Raw genomic sequence first — 14,742 nt, forward strand, 5'->3', positions numbered from 1 at the left:
ATGAAGATCTTCCCATGGTAGATCGTCTACACTTAGGATTTCGCAAAGTTGCTCGTAAGATGACACGACTTCGAGAAACGCTATCCGTTCTAAGGATGATGTGAAAAGTGACTCTTCACTGACCACATTCATTTGGTCGATTTGGGTTGAACGCAAGTCGGTAAAAGACATGACGGCTTCATAAGCAATTTCATATGGACTCAAAGGCATAGCATCACCGAATGAGTCTATCTCAGATTCAGATGGGACGATCCAAGGATCATCATAAATAATGTTGTCTGATGTAATCATATGAATTGATGCAAATGAAGGGTCTGCGTTGATTGGAGGGAAAGGAAAAGTTCCCAGTAAACCGGAATCTTTAACTAAACCGACGCCAACGTCCCTATAAGGGATTGTCGTCTTACCGACATGCTGGATACTCTCTGAAGAGGCTGGGTCGGATGAAAAGTATGTCAGCTGATCAATAGTAACGATCTTACCGTTATGTGGAAACTTAATTACTCTGAAGACCGATGAAACGACCGCCGTCATAGCATATGACCAACTTCGACCCAAAAGAAGGTTGTAGTCTAGAGGGGCATCAACCACTTCCACATCCAGACTAACGGTTTTACCTTCTACCCCTATAGGTAATTCCTGTAGAATACCAAACAGACGGAACCCACGGCCATCAAAGGCCTTAAGGATGGTGGGGGATTGGTTCAACGAAGGAGAACCAAGAGATCTCCAACATTGAATCGACATAATACACGTAGAAGCTCCCTCATCAATCACAGTCCGATGAATAGGCCTGTTTTTGACTATCACTGGGATTTGGAAAGCCATTTGATGGGGTAGACGTGGTGTACTATTTTCTAGATCGAAGATTATCAGGTTCGGGTCCTGAACATCAACAGCTCCGATAGCCGACAAAAGTAATTTTCGTTGTGCTGGGCATGATTGCAGCACTTCTAACGCCGACATTGCTGAGGGTGAAACAGCTAAGTCCTCAACAATGTTGTAATTCTGGGCTGCTCTCGCATGTGGATTAAAAGCAGACCTTCGAAGTACACCCTTGGCGGGCGGTTTAATTACTAAGTCCGGGTTAGGTTTTTCGATCTGTAGTGGATCGGAACCAGGAGCTGAGGTTGATGGGTTAGAGTGAGAAGATTCTGCTTCCTTACCATCAACAGGATTCTTACTACCATAATCTTGCGATCGAGTCGCAATCCTCACATGAGACATCATCAAAATGGGTTCTTCACTGGCATTCGAGGAAGAACCTATCATCTTACTCTCCTGCTTTGGAAATGGATCTTTCAACACAGCAGGAGTGGGAGAACCTTTGACTATTTTCACAACCTCGGCCCGATGAGGGCAATCTCTTGTAAAATGATCCTCTTCACAAATAAGACAAGGATATCGAGGTTTGCATTTTTCGTCATTGGTTTCCGACTTTTCTGTTTTCTCCTTCGGAGCCTTGTCTGCTTTAGCCTTCTTTTTTCCTTTCTTCTTTCCACCGTTTTTTGATTTGGCCGTAGATGACTCTACAGCGTGAATATCGGCGGAAAGTTCAGGAGAAGACTCTCCTGTCGGGGAATCAGGCAAGGTGATTATAGGAGTAGTAGAACTCTTGGAAGACTTCTTCTTGCTCTTAGTGTTCACCGTACCAATCATACCATCATCGGCATGAGATCCCGAAGGAGCAGCAGCGATTTGATTCGATTTTGGAAGATCTGGAATCTTCTCGTGTAACGTACCCGACTGAGTATAAACTAAGTCAAGGTACTGCGCCTGAGCAATGACTTGCTCCTCAGTAACTACTCCGGCCTTAGCTACATCTTCAGTAATCTTCGGTAACAATGATTTAACAAACCATTCAGCTAAGATTTGGTCCGGAATAAAAAATTTCACCAACCTTCTTCGACGTCTCCACTCATGAATGTGATCGGAAATATACGTGGACGTCGATTGTTTTAGTGAAGTCAATAACTCCGTGCCGTTATCGTATCTGACCGGCAACTGAAAGTGAGTTAAGAACGAGGTAGCTAACTGGCTAAAATTGTAAAAAGAGGCCCGTGGTAACTCAATGTACCACTTGGCCGCGAGACCAATGAGTGTACGCTGAAAAAGACGTAAGCATATCGAATCATCCGAGATAGAATTTGAAGCACACCAGAGGTGGTAAGTCATCACATGATTGGACGGATCCTCTCCAGGCTTACCTTCGAACTTGGGTATATCACTGGGCAACTTATTTGGCATTGGCGGCCAGAACTGAAGATATTGAATTGGATCATTCGTTAGGCGCGTCAAATCTGGTAAATCCAAAGTTGCGATAAACGGTAATTGCCGATTAGGATCTCTAAAACTCTGAGTCATGACACCAGCCCCAGGAGGAGGATATCCAGGATAACTAGGAACAGGAATCGCATTAGGGATATTATATCCTCCTGGAAAACCAGGATTAACCGGACCGTACTGGGGTTGTTGAGGTTGTTGATAAGTGTACCCAGGATACGGTTGATACTGGTAAACTGGCTGCTGGACAGCTTGCCTTTGTTGGTACTGTCCCTGGTACGGTTGTTGAAAAAATTGAGGTGGAGAAGTGACAACCGTACTTATACCAGGCTGACCCATAGGCATCTGGACCGTGGTTTGAATCGTAGGTCCAGACAACGGTAAAGATGCCTGAGGAGTGGTTGCAGAGACAGTAGAAACCGGAGCTGTCGATACTCCAGAAGTAAGCGCGGTAGATGCAGCGGTAGTTGCAGCAGCCGTTTGAGATGGAGTACTAGGTGCAATTGGCGGCTGAGTAACTACCGAAGTTACAGAAGTTTGAACATTTGACTGGGCAGGTTGTGGTTGCTGGGGTGAACCAGAAACTACGGGTTGTCCAGCTTGAGGTACCAACTGTATACTTGGCTGCAACACCTGTTGACCCTGTGATGGATCCCACACTAACATTCCAGGGTATTGACTCGTAACAGGTTGAGAATACTGAGGTCCATAACCGGATTGAGGATAGGATTGATAATTGAAAGGTGCAGTTCCCATACCTTGACCATATGACTGACCTTGAGGTGGTTGATAACCTTGACTCGAGTATTGACCTTGAGGTTGATAACCTTGGGGTAAATACTGATACTGGGGTTGACCTTGACCTTGAGGTTGGTACCCTTGAGGTTGATACCCTTGGGGTTGCCATCCTTGAGGTTGCCATCCTTGAGGTTGATATTGATACTGAGGTTGACCCTGGGGTACATATTGAGGCTGGGGTTGACCTTGAGGCATGTATTGTACCATAGGTGCATACTGACCTTGAGGTTGCCCCCCAGACACGATTTGCGTACCTTGAGGTTGCCCCCCAGGCGGTAATTGGCCACCTTGAGGTTGGGAAACGGGAACTGAACCCGACATCATGTAAATGTCTCCTACACCCAATGGTATATTACCACTGTTTCCAGTTAATAACCCATGATCGACGGGTTGAGGAGATGCCCCCGCAAAGGTACCAGAAAGTGATTGATACCCAGTGGGAACAGAAGGACCGCCATGTAAGAAAGATTCAGGACTTTGAGTAAACACGGACGACTGACCAGACATATTTACAGGAGTATGAATACCTCCAGGTGGAAAAGGAGTACGAGGTGGAGAAAAACCTATCCCTGAGTTGTCTAAATAATTGGTTAACGAAAGGTACCAAGTAGTACTTCTAGGAGGACTGTAAAAGATAGATTCACGCTCCCTGAGCTCAATAGTAAGTTGATCTTCAAGGTTAGAGACGCCTATTTCTTCCTCTGGAGCAAGTTCTTCAATAGCAATCAAACCAGTAGGAAGATTTTCGGTGATAATTCTTTCTATTCTTGGTGAATCTGGAACACTAGAAGTTGGAGTAACAGGTTTGGATATTTCAGGTTCTTCGCCTATATCACTAGTAGACGAAAAACTACCAGCAAGCTCAGAAACTGTAACAGCTTCAGGATTATAACCTGTCTCTAGACTTTGGTAATCTGGATGGACTACCAAGGAAGATTCTCCTTCTTCAGGTGAACCTACTTTACTGCCACTAGGAGGAGTTACAAGGACCTTCAACCCTTCGTACTGACCCGGGACGTCTTCAGGAGATCCACCCCGTGATCTACGGAGTTTCCTCAACAAATCAGTTCCGGTAACAATCTCAGGTGACTTGCCCCGAAGTCTACGGGACTGTCTCGGTAATTCCGCCACAGCTAAAAACTTTTAACTACTACACACGAAAACAAAATAAAATTTCAAATCAAACCACCTAAAGTCTCTAAAGAACCAAACAAATTTGAATCACACGCCTAAAGAATCTAGGGCGTCAAACCAAGCACAAACAGTAGCCTTCCAGACCGAAAGCGCTAGTTGGTGATGAAGCCCAACATCGCTGGATTCAGTACAGAAGTGGCGGGTGGAACAGTTACCCCGGCAACCTGCTTAATGAATAGACTGGACCAAGTTCCTCCACTTTAACCGTCTCGAGTGAAGTGAACCCCCCAGAAAATCCAAGTGATTCTAGCCGACGTCTGCTCCAGGTACAGTGGGATCTTCCCTCCACCGTCACCTCGGTAGAATCCTAAAGATAATGGTCACTAAGGTTACCAACCGCAACAAATGCACCTGGGGGAACAGTCTAAACTCCGACAGCACGCAAGGGCAGAGTATCAAGCTCAATCCCCTTGCCGGCTCCTTGACAATAATCCAAGGTTTACCGACAAGTGACCCCTGGCTCCTCGACAATGGTTAATCCGAGGTTTACCGTTTGTAATACGTGCGTGTCTGGCGTCGTTCCCAACGAGGGAGGATTGATCCCCTCACTGGTTCGGACACGAGCTCGTGCTTCTCCTTTAAGAGGAGCTTTCCCAGAGTACAAATGAGACAATTGGATTTATTCTATCACAAGATAAGCTACTTGTTTGGTTTTGTTGTCTTGGAGAGTTAATTACTCACCTACTCCAAGACACTAGCCTGATCTAAATTGGTGTTTCAGAGCCCTAGTAAATAAAAGTTACTACGTCGATTTTACTTTAAGCGTTAATTTTATGGTTTTTCTTAAAGACAAAAGGTAGCGGAAGTGAAACCAATGGTGTGTAGACTCGACTCAAACCACTACAAAGATGCACCTAAGATGATTTACGCTACTTTCCTTTTTCAATGAAATTCTTAACTAAGAGAGTTGAGAGATGCAAATTTTATAGAAAACAACTTTCTTAGTAAAGACAATCACAGAAACAATTCTCTTTATCTTTTCAAGCATACAAACATGACCACTCCTTACGTGCACGAAAAAACTCTTTTTCTTTCAAAACTTTTCAAAGATACTTGAAACAAAACTTTCCAAAGGAGATGTTTTTGTATTTTCTCTTTTTAATAAAGCATATAAATCTATTTTTAACGAAAATCAATCTCAAAAGCTATAAAATCTATGAAAACTTGACTCACAAGCAAATCAAAAAAGGAAATTACTCTAATCAAACCTAACAAGGCAAAAGCTCACAAAGATGATTCTAGGTTGTTTTACTTGACCAAAATCAAATCAAGGACCAGCTAATGCAGAATCAAAAGACTAGTCAAAACAAAACTCAAATCTTTTTGTTCTTTTTGTAAAATGGAATTCAAGACTCAATCAACAAGCACTTCGAAATTTTCCCAAAGAAACAACTCAATGGTAAGTTGCTCTCACAGGTAGACTTTATGACAGGTCTGACTTCTAAGAATGCTGACAAAACCAGAGATATCTAAGGCTTGACAACTTCTACCGCCAAAGTCACTACAAGACCTACTCAAAAATCAAACCCTAGGGCTTAAACTTCTATGAAATCCACTAAAACACTCAATGCTATCGAAACAAGTTCAGGTGAAGATCTTTGACAAGAGACTAATGGATCTGGGCAGTAAAAACTGAGAAAAAGTAAAATCTAAGAGAAAAAATGCAAAAAATGGAATTTTTTCAAATTTTAGCAGGGGACGCAGGCGACCTGTTAAGACAGGTGCGGGCTCGCTCTGTGCACACAGCGACAGTGCGTCCAGGGACGCACTGTGCAATACTCAGAGGGTGTGTCCTACTGGAAAATTCAAGAAAAACCAAACTGAATCTAACCCTAAGCTAACCCACCCAAAGACAAAGTCACAGAGCCAAAAACCAGAAAAATAAACCAATTTTCTCAGAGCAAAGTTCATACAAAGGAAAAGACTTTCACATCAATGGATTCCCCAGTGGAGTCACCAATTTGTCAGGCGGAAAGAGTCGATAGTGCGGACACAAATCAACCTCCCTAGGAGCCTAAGACTCTCTAGTGACAAACAAGACAAACAAGAGCAATCCTCCTCTAAACATGCATTTACTATATGGGAAATCAAGTGTTTAGATCCTACCTGTAATCCAACGCTGTTGTAGCAGTCCAGCTCCGCTGATCCGGATGAGCTCCTCCTTCACTTTGAAACCTGCATACACTAACAATCAAACGATTAAATAGCACTTGATAATCTCATAGAATAAAACATATTTAACACATAGACCAAGGAGTACATGAAACAACTCATAAATAACAAGTTATTGAGAAGAATGGACTCATTTGCATTAATAGGTAACAAAAGGAACAAATACAACCTGAGCCTTGGTGTTGTGCAAGTCCCTCCCAGGGTCCATCAAGAGTTCTCCTTTACTTTGACAAAGCTCACCCACTTCCAAATAGAACAAGCAAAGATGGCAATCTCTCCTCACAAGCTTCTAAATGGGAGTCCTAATTCCTGCAGCATTTACCCTTAGAAATGTATAGCTTCCAACCTCTCCTCCTTCTGGCCCAATGCCTGTATTTATAGTGCTCAAGAGGAGGTTAATCAGGTCCACCATCAATGGGATAATCCCCTCTTTGGATGGGATAGCTCCCTTATTGATGGGATAAGTTCCTCTTTGGTAGGGGTGCATGAACCATCTGGAGGCGCTCAATACACGTCGAACAACCTTCTAGAATGCTCTAGAAATGACTACAAGTAACTTTTTAAAGATGAAACTTGCGCATTTTAACCTTTACAGAGGGACGCACCTGCCCCTTTACATACAGAGCGTCCAAAGACGCAGCTTTTGTGAACATTGGGTGCGTCCCCGTAGGTAAGGTTGAGAGAACCTGCGTACCCAGAGATAAATACATTTATAAAGACTTTCTCTCTTTTTTGGAGTTTGACATGGAGAGCAGAGGTATAAGACTTTCCTAAGAGGATAGCATGATTGTTGATAGAGCCATACTAACTGTAAATAGTCATGGTGACATTTTTTAGTGTAACAGAGCCATCATGGAATGGGTAGATCCTATGAATGTGGATGAGGTCAGATCATTTATGGGGTTAGCAGGTTACTACAGGAGGTTTATTAGGAACTTCTCACAAATTTCCTATCCTATCACATCATTATAAAGGAAAGGAAATAAATTTTAATGGACAAAGGAATGTGCAACAATTTTTGAGCAGTTGAAGAAGTTGTTGACAAATGCTCCAGTTCTCAAGATTGAAAATATAGATAAAGAGTTTTTGGTGTGCAAAGATGCTTGCAAGAAAGGACTTGGTGGATTCCTAATGTAGGAGGGACAAGTGGCATGCTACGAGTCAAGGAAAATAAATGAGCATGAGAGGAACTACATGACACACAATCTTGAGTTCACAGAGGTAATCCATGCATTGAAGATGTGGATGCACTATATTCTTGGCATGAGGTTTGTATTAATGATTGACCATAGTGGGTTGAGATATTTATTTGAACAACCAAATCTGGATTTTAGAAAAGCTAGATGGTTGGGCATGATTATTTAGTTTGACTTTGAGATCAAGTACATCAAGGGTAAGGAGAATAGGGCTACAAATGATCTTAGCAGAAGAGTGCAAGTAAATCACATAGCAACTATGAGTTCACAATAGATGGTTTGGTCAGATTTAAGAACAGGATCAATGTGATGGACAAAAGTGAGCTTAAGAAGCTTATCTTACGGGAATTTCATGTTAACTCTTATTCGGGTCACTTAGGATATCTGAAGACATTGAAAACGGTGAAGAAGTTCTATCGGTTGAATCTGAAGAAGGAGGTAGCAGATTTTTTGGCTATATGTTTGGATTGTCAACAGGTAAAAATAGAGTGTACGCATCCAAGTGGTCTGCTATAGCTGATTTTGATACAAGGGTGGAAATGGGAGGTCATTTCCATGGATTTCATTACAGGTTTGTCGAGGACATCTAGACAATATGATTCTATTATGGTTATGGTTGATAGGTTGACCAAGGTAACATAATTCATTCCAGTGAAGTCTAATTATTCAGCTAGTAATGTAACACATGTCTTCATCAGAGAGATAGTGAGGTTGCATGGCATTCCAAACATGATTGTGCCAGACAAAGTATGCTAAGTTCACTTCTAGGTTTTAGAAGGAGTTATTTGCAGGTTTGGATACATAGTTGGCCTTCAGTACAAATTATCATCCACAGACAGATGGATAGATAGAGAGTCTCAATAGGATTTTGGAGGAGATGCTGAGAATGCATGTTATGCATCAACAATGAAAGTCGGAAGAGTATCTTCCACTGGTAGAGTTTTCTTACAACAATGGGTATTAAGAATCATTGAGGATGAGTCTGTTTGAGTCACTTTATGTGCAGGGTTGTAATATTCCTATCAGTTGGAGTGATCTAGTGAATAAGGTGTTGACTGGACCAGACGTGTTGGCAGAGATGGAACAACAAATGCAGGTTATTAAGAATAGTATAAAGGCAACATAAGATAGACAAAAAAGTTATGCAGATCAACACAGGGAATTTAAGTAGGAGTTTTATATTGGGGAACATGTGTATTTGTGCATCAAGCCCAAAAAGAGCTCCTTGAGTATTCGTTCATCTGAAAAGTTGGCACCTTAGTATTGTGGGCCTTTTGAGATCCTTTAGAGGATTGGACCAGTGGCCTACAGACTTGCACTACCTCCAAAAGTGAAAGTCCATGATGTTTTCCATGTTTCATTGCTTAATATATGTAAAGGATGTTGATCATGTGATTGATTAGTTTGTATTGTAGGTGGATCCAAAAGGATAATTCCAGCTAGAACCTCTGTGCATTTTGCAGCAAAAATAACTCATGCTCTAGAACCAAGCAATCGAGCAAGTTAAAGTGTAGTGGAAGCACTTTGGGCATGATGAAGCTACAAAGGAGATCATAGATCAGATGCGAGCTATGTATCCTTTATTATTTTCTGATGAAGTAAAATGAGTTTTGGTATATGTACACATTTATGTATGGATTTTATCGTAAATACCGCAACGAGTTGTGTTATAAATCTCCAATAAGCATATGGGTGTAATGTTGTCATGTTTATCATATTGGTTTTTCTTTTCAACATGTTCATTGTAAATAATTCATTGAGCTAAGTTACAAAGCTCCATGGGAAGTATGTTTTGGTCTTCAGTGGTCTTGCTAGTTGTAGATTTCATAGAACATCGAGGACGGTGTTCCCCTAAGGGGGAGGGGTTTATAACAGCCCTAGGTGAAAAGTTTATGTAATAAAGTTAATAAAGGAAAAATAAGACCAAGGTCATGGGACACATATTCCAAGCTAAATGTTGGGAAAAAAATCATAGTGGGTGTTCATTTGGTTTATTATGGATAAGGAAATTGGCAAAGGAAATGGAAACAGATTTGAAAAGAAAGAGGCATTAATTGGCATTTTATTTATAAAATAATGGAAATTAGGAGAAAAGGAAGGTGAAAGGTCACAAGTTGCATGTGAGGAAGAAATTGAAGGAAAATAGAGGAAATTGAAGAAAATAGATGCCTCAATAATAAAAAGGCTTCTAAGGATTAGTTCATAACTTTTGTCATTTTATCTTTTGTCAATTAAGTTTTTGAGCTCTCTCTTTATTCTCTATATCTCATAATATTACACACTTATAGAATTGTTGGAGCACTCTAGCATTAGAAAAAGGAAGGGAAAGGAAGGACAAGGAAGAAAAGAGAAGAAAAGATCAAGTAAGGAAGAGTTGGATCAAGAGGCTATAACAATATTACTTGTAGGTATCAAGTTGCATGTATGGTTTCCTTTCTATTTTTGGCATGCATGGTACATGCATGTGTGTATTTGGTTCTCTTGTTCTCATTAGCATGGGTTTTTCTAGGTGTGATAGTGGTTTCAACCTTGCCTTTCCATTTCCATATATCCATGGTGTGATGGGTTTCTTTCATTTTGTTGAGTTAGATTACTAGATGGTTTTGAAACTAGGTGAGATGGTCACAGGAAAATTCCCAAGGGCCTAGGAAACCCTTAACCGGTAATGGTAGGATACAGAGTAAAGTACAAGGGTGGAGACGAGAAAAATCCCCAAGGTATTGGTGAAGAAATCGAGAGGCATCCAAGCTTTTTTAGGGCCTAGTGATCCCTTGACCAGTTTTGGCGCGAATGCGATAAAGCCTAATAGTGTATGTTTCTTTTTTGTTTCTAGGAATCCCTTGACTGGTAATGGCGGGATTGTTGTGAGTCCCACAATCATACTTGGAATCTGGAATGAGGGTTATTGTCTGAAAGAAATATTTGGTTCTTCTCAATCTATGGTCAAGTGTTACATGGAAGTCCTGACTTGGTTGGCTTTTTCATATGTTAATAAGAGCTCCTTTTCTCTTGTATCTCATGATTATTTATACTTTTTATTATGTGGCTTTGATGGTTGTTCTATCATCATTATAATTCAAGTTATATGTTAGTTATAAGCATGGTTTTATGACAAACTTTAGTTATGGCTCTCATCAAGTTTTGATTAGTAAATGAATGGTTAATGACTGCATGAGCTAATAGATGATATTGTAACTATTGAGAGAGGGCATGAAACCTTATTGATGATTCTCAGATGAGTATGAGACCCCTATGTTCATATATGTAATTATGACATGTATATTACATGTTTGTGATGTTTTTGACGAAATATCTCTCATGGTTAGGATGATTCAAGATAAGTTCTTGATCAATATTTGAATTGACAGATTTGTCTTTGTGTCATTTATCTTTTTTGAGAGCTTCATAAAGTTTTGCGCAGAGGTCTGGATCCTAGCCTTGAAAAAGTGTCTCAGATATCGGGATCCCTCGCACAGAACTGAGTAATTTAGTCTACAATCATTTGGAAGCAGGCCTATCAGAGCGACTGGGAGTGCAGATAATTAAAAAGTCAAGCTAAATTAGAGGTTGGGTGCCTGTAGTAGTTGGTTAGCTCTTGGGAATCCCGAATTCCCTTGAGGGTGGTCAGTAAAGTTTTCAGTGGATGATTCCACTTCCTTAACTGTACCTAGGAGGTTGAGTCATATCATAGTAACTCTTTGTCACATATTTACCGCAGTGGACTATTGAACCTGCGTAAGTATGGGAGGAGGGTGTTACATCAACTACAAGCTTATTTATCATGCATCGTAGGATATAATTTATTTCTCTCCAACATTTTTGAAATGATTTTATTTTCTTTCATGCAAAAATAATGGGTTTATTTCCTATTATTTACTTATCTCCAATTAGCATAGATTTATTTCATGTCATTTACTTTCCTACAAAACAAATTAGGTTCATTTCTTATCATTTACCTTTTCACAAGTAGAGTAGGGTTACCTTATGTCATTTTCTTTTCTACAGGTAAAATAAGGTTTGTTTCTATTGTTTCCTTCTTGCAAGCTGGATTAGGTCAATTTGTTGTTCCCTAGTTTTCTGAGCATTTCCTATAGCTGATATAGCAAAAATATTCTTTGTACATTTTAGCTTCCCTTCATTTGCATTAGATCAAACAAGGAAGGATGTATTGCATGTTGCACACATACTGCCAACACCTCTTAAGTTTGTATGAAACCTAGGTTGATAATTAAAGTTGAGACACTCAAGGATTTCAATATTCCTATTGTAATACTGATGGCCATCAATTTTTAGTGTCATTGCGAAAAAGGTTTCAAAATGTGTATTGTTTTCTTTCCTAGTTTATTCACTTCTTTTAGTTTGGGGAAAAAAATAGAAAAAATTGCATTACACATCTTTCATTTCAAAAATATAAAATCGCATTGCATTAGCATTCACATTCAAAATTTTTACAGAAACAAAAAAATATTTCTTCAATACCACAACACCCCACTTGGCCAGGTGGTGCAGTAAGAATCACATGACCATCCACATTTGGAGGTAAAAGTGGAAAAGGTGGTAGAATTTTGAACAAGGCATAAAGTATCTCTACTTTGTCAACCCATATCAACAAGATATGAACTACCCCTCCTCTTTTAGTACAAGTTAGAATGCAAAATGTCAACCTTGGTATCAACTTAGCACCTCACCTTGGCTTATACCCACTCCATGGTCCTATCCTCCCCAATCTTTCATTTCTCTTTTTCATCCATATCAACACTAACATCCTCAATGGGGTGATCCATATTTACCTCAATACTCATGGTCTTATCCTCCCGCACCTGTCATTCGTCATTTTTAGCCATATCAACACCAACCTCCTCAATGGGGTGATCCATATTTCCCTCAACATCCTTAGTATCCTCAATTCCAATAAAAATACCATCCAAATCCACCACAACCACAACCATCTCAAAGACCCACTCCCACTCAATTGCCTACACAACCATTTTCAAACCCAAAAAATAAAGTAACTCAACCCACTTAGATTGCTAAGGTACACAATTTCCAAACAACACCTCTTGATTTGAATGATATTCATCTTAGATTAGGAAGAGTATTTGAAAAAATATATTTTATTGCTATTTTTGAAGAACAACATCCAAAAGAAGAGGATCCATGGGAGACTAAAGAAGCATGGGCGACATTTGATGGAAAGAAACCATTGGAGGCTAATATTATTGAATTTATATTATGCCTGTCATCATATCCTTTATGCATTAAATAGGTTAATCAACAAATAATAGAAGATTTGAATGACATGGAAGAATAAGGCATACAAAAAGATCCATATGAGAAAGTGAATGAATGGAATCATAGCTATATTGAACTTTGGTTCTAGATAATCATTAAGTTGGAGCACCACTCTCATATTCAACAATGCTTGGAATCATCACAATCAATGAATAAAGTACAACGAATACAGTAAAATGATGACAAAATATACATCTGGTTAGCTTGAGGGGGTCTAGACCTAGGTTCAGAGTTAGTTGTACCAACTATCAAAACCCTTCACTGCTGGCCCTTTCGGCAACAATTCACGTAGCGTAGGCTGCAGTCTCACCCGAACCATATTGGGGGATGAAAAAACTAGGTTTCTACATCTAGATGTCTATGTAATGGGTTTCTGTTACTTCTAGGGATTTATTCCGACCTTCGTGAACCCTAACCCTTAAAATGAGGAAATCATAGTAACTTACAGAGAACATATTCTAACCCTGCATTGATTACCTTAAACATTAATATCATTAAGTAAACTAGTAGATCTATTACTTTTGCGCACCAATTAATTGTTTCTTAAGATAATACAGAAAATAGAACAAATGCATAGAAAATGTAGAAGTACATATAAAAGCACAGATACACAAATATTTCTCCAAAATAGTCTTATTTATTATCAATTCTTCTGTTACAGACTCTTTCTTCCCTCTGCACAAAACTGCAGGGGCCCAGGCACTCAGCTATGTACTTACCAAGGTCTCTACACACATAGCTACAGGAGACTTCCCCTTCACCTAAGTATAGAAAATAGACTCTTCTGCCTTAGATTACTTGCCCATACATAGATCTTCAATGGCTAACTGACTTCTATGACTCGCTATGACTCCATTCTATTGCTTCTTTCATTACAATACCATAGTTCGCGAACCATGGGCGGGTCACAAAACACCTCAACTTCTAACAAACTAAGGGGCTTTGACCTTCCTGAAGCCCCTTTCACTTCTATGACCTTTGCGCTCTGATTCCTCAAAATGCGGAGACTTGACATAAATAACTAAAACTTTTAAAAAATTGACTCGAGGGGAAACTGTCCCAATAGGCCCCCAACACAATGTCGTGACTCGTCCTCGAATCACTCTGCTAGTTGCACCTCAATCTTTGCCTGTATCTCACTCAATTCAATCTTCAAAACTTGCAGGTTTGTTGTCCCCTGTGCAGTGGCCTAACGAACTTCTTCAAATAATTTCTCTGTGGTTGGGCCTTCGACTACAAGGCCCATTTTTCTCTATGTCTGTTGCATGGCCCTTAGCTTTCCCTACACTGACAATGTCAACTGACTGGCCTCATTTTCCCAAGGCTGCATCCTTGAAGATATGATGGTTTCCTTGCAACACAACTCATCAATTTCACTCTGGATGAGCTTTCCTTCCTTTAACCTGGTGAACCTTTTAACTGGAGCTAAGGTTCACGCTATTGACCTGATTTCATCAAACTGCCTCTGCTTCTCTCTGATGTCCGCTTCAATCTTCTACATAGTTGGATCCTCATGCAACGAGATCCACAATTCCTTGGTCTGTTCAAATAACTGAGTGCATCCGTTGACTGCAGCTTCCAAGGTGGCCATTTATTCTTTAATGGAAGCTTCGTATTGCTCTCTAACTTCTGGAGGGGTAGTGGGTTTGTAGCTCCAATATTTGTAGCTGCAGTTCAAACCTAAATTTTCTGATTTCCACCTGTGACTCCTTTACTGTGGAAACAATATTCTGAATCTTTTTTGCAGAGGCTACATCGGCCGAAATCTGGAGCTCAAGGAGCTCACTACAGGCTTGTGCAGTAGCAG

This window comes from Pinus tabuliformis, chromosome J, assembly GCF_031772625.1.
Source record: "Pinus tabuliformis cultivar Carrire ecotype Pingquan chromosome J, CPIR1, whole genome shotgun sequence".
Lineage (NCBI taxonomy): Eukaryota > Viridiplantae > Streptophyta > Pinopsida > Pinales > Pinaceae > Pinus > Pinus tabuliformis.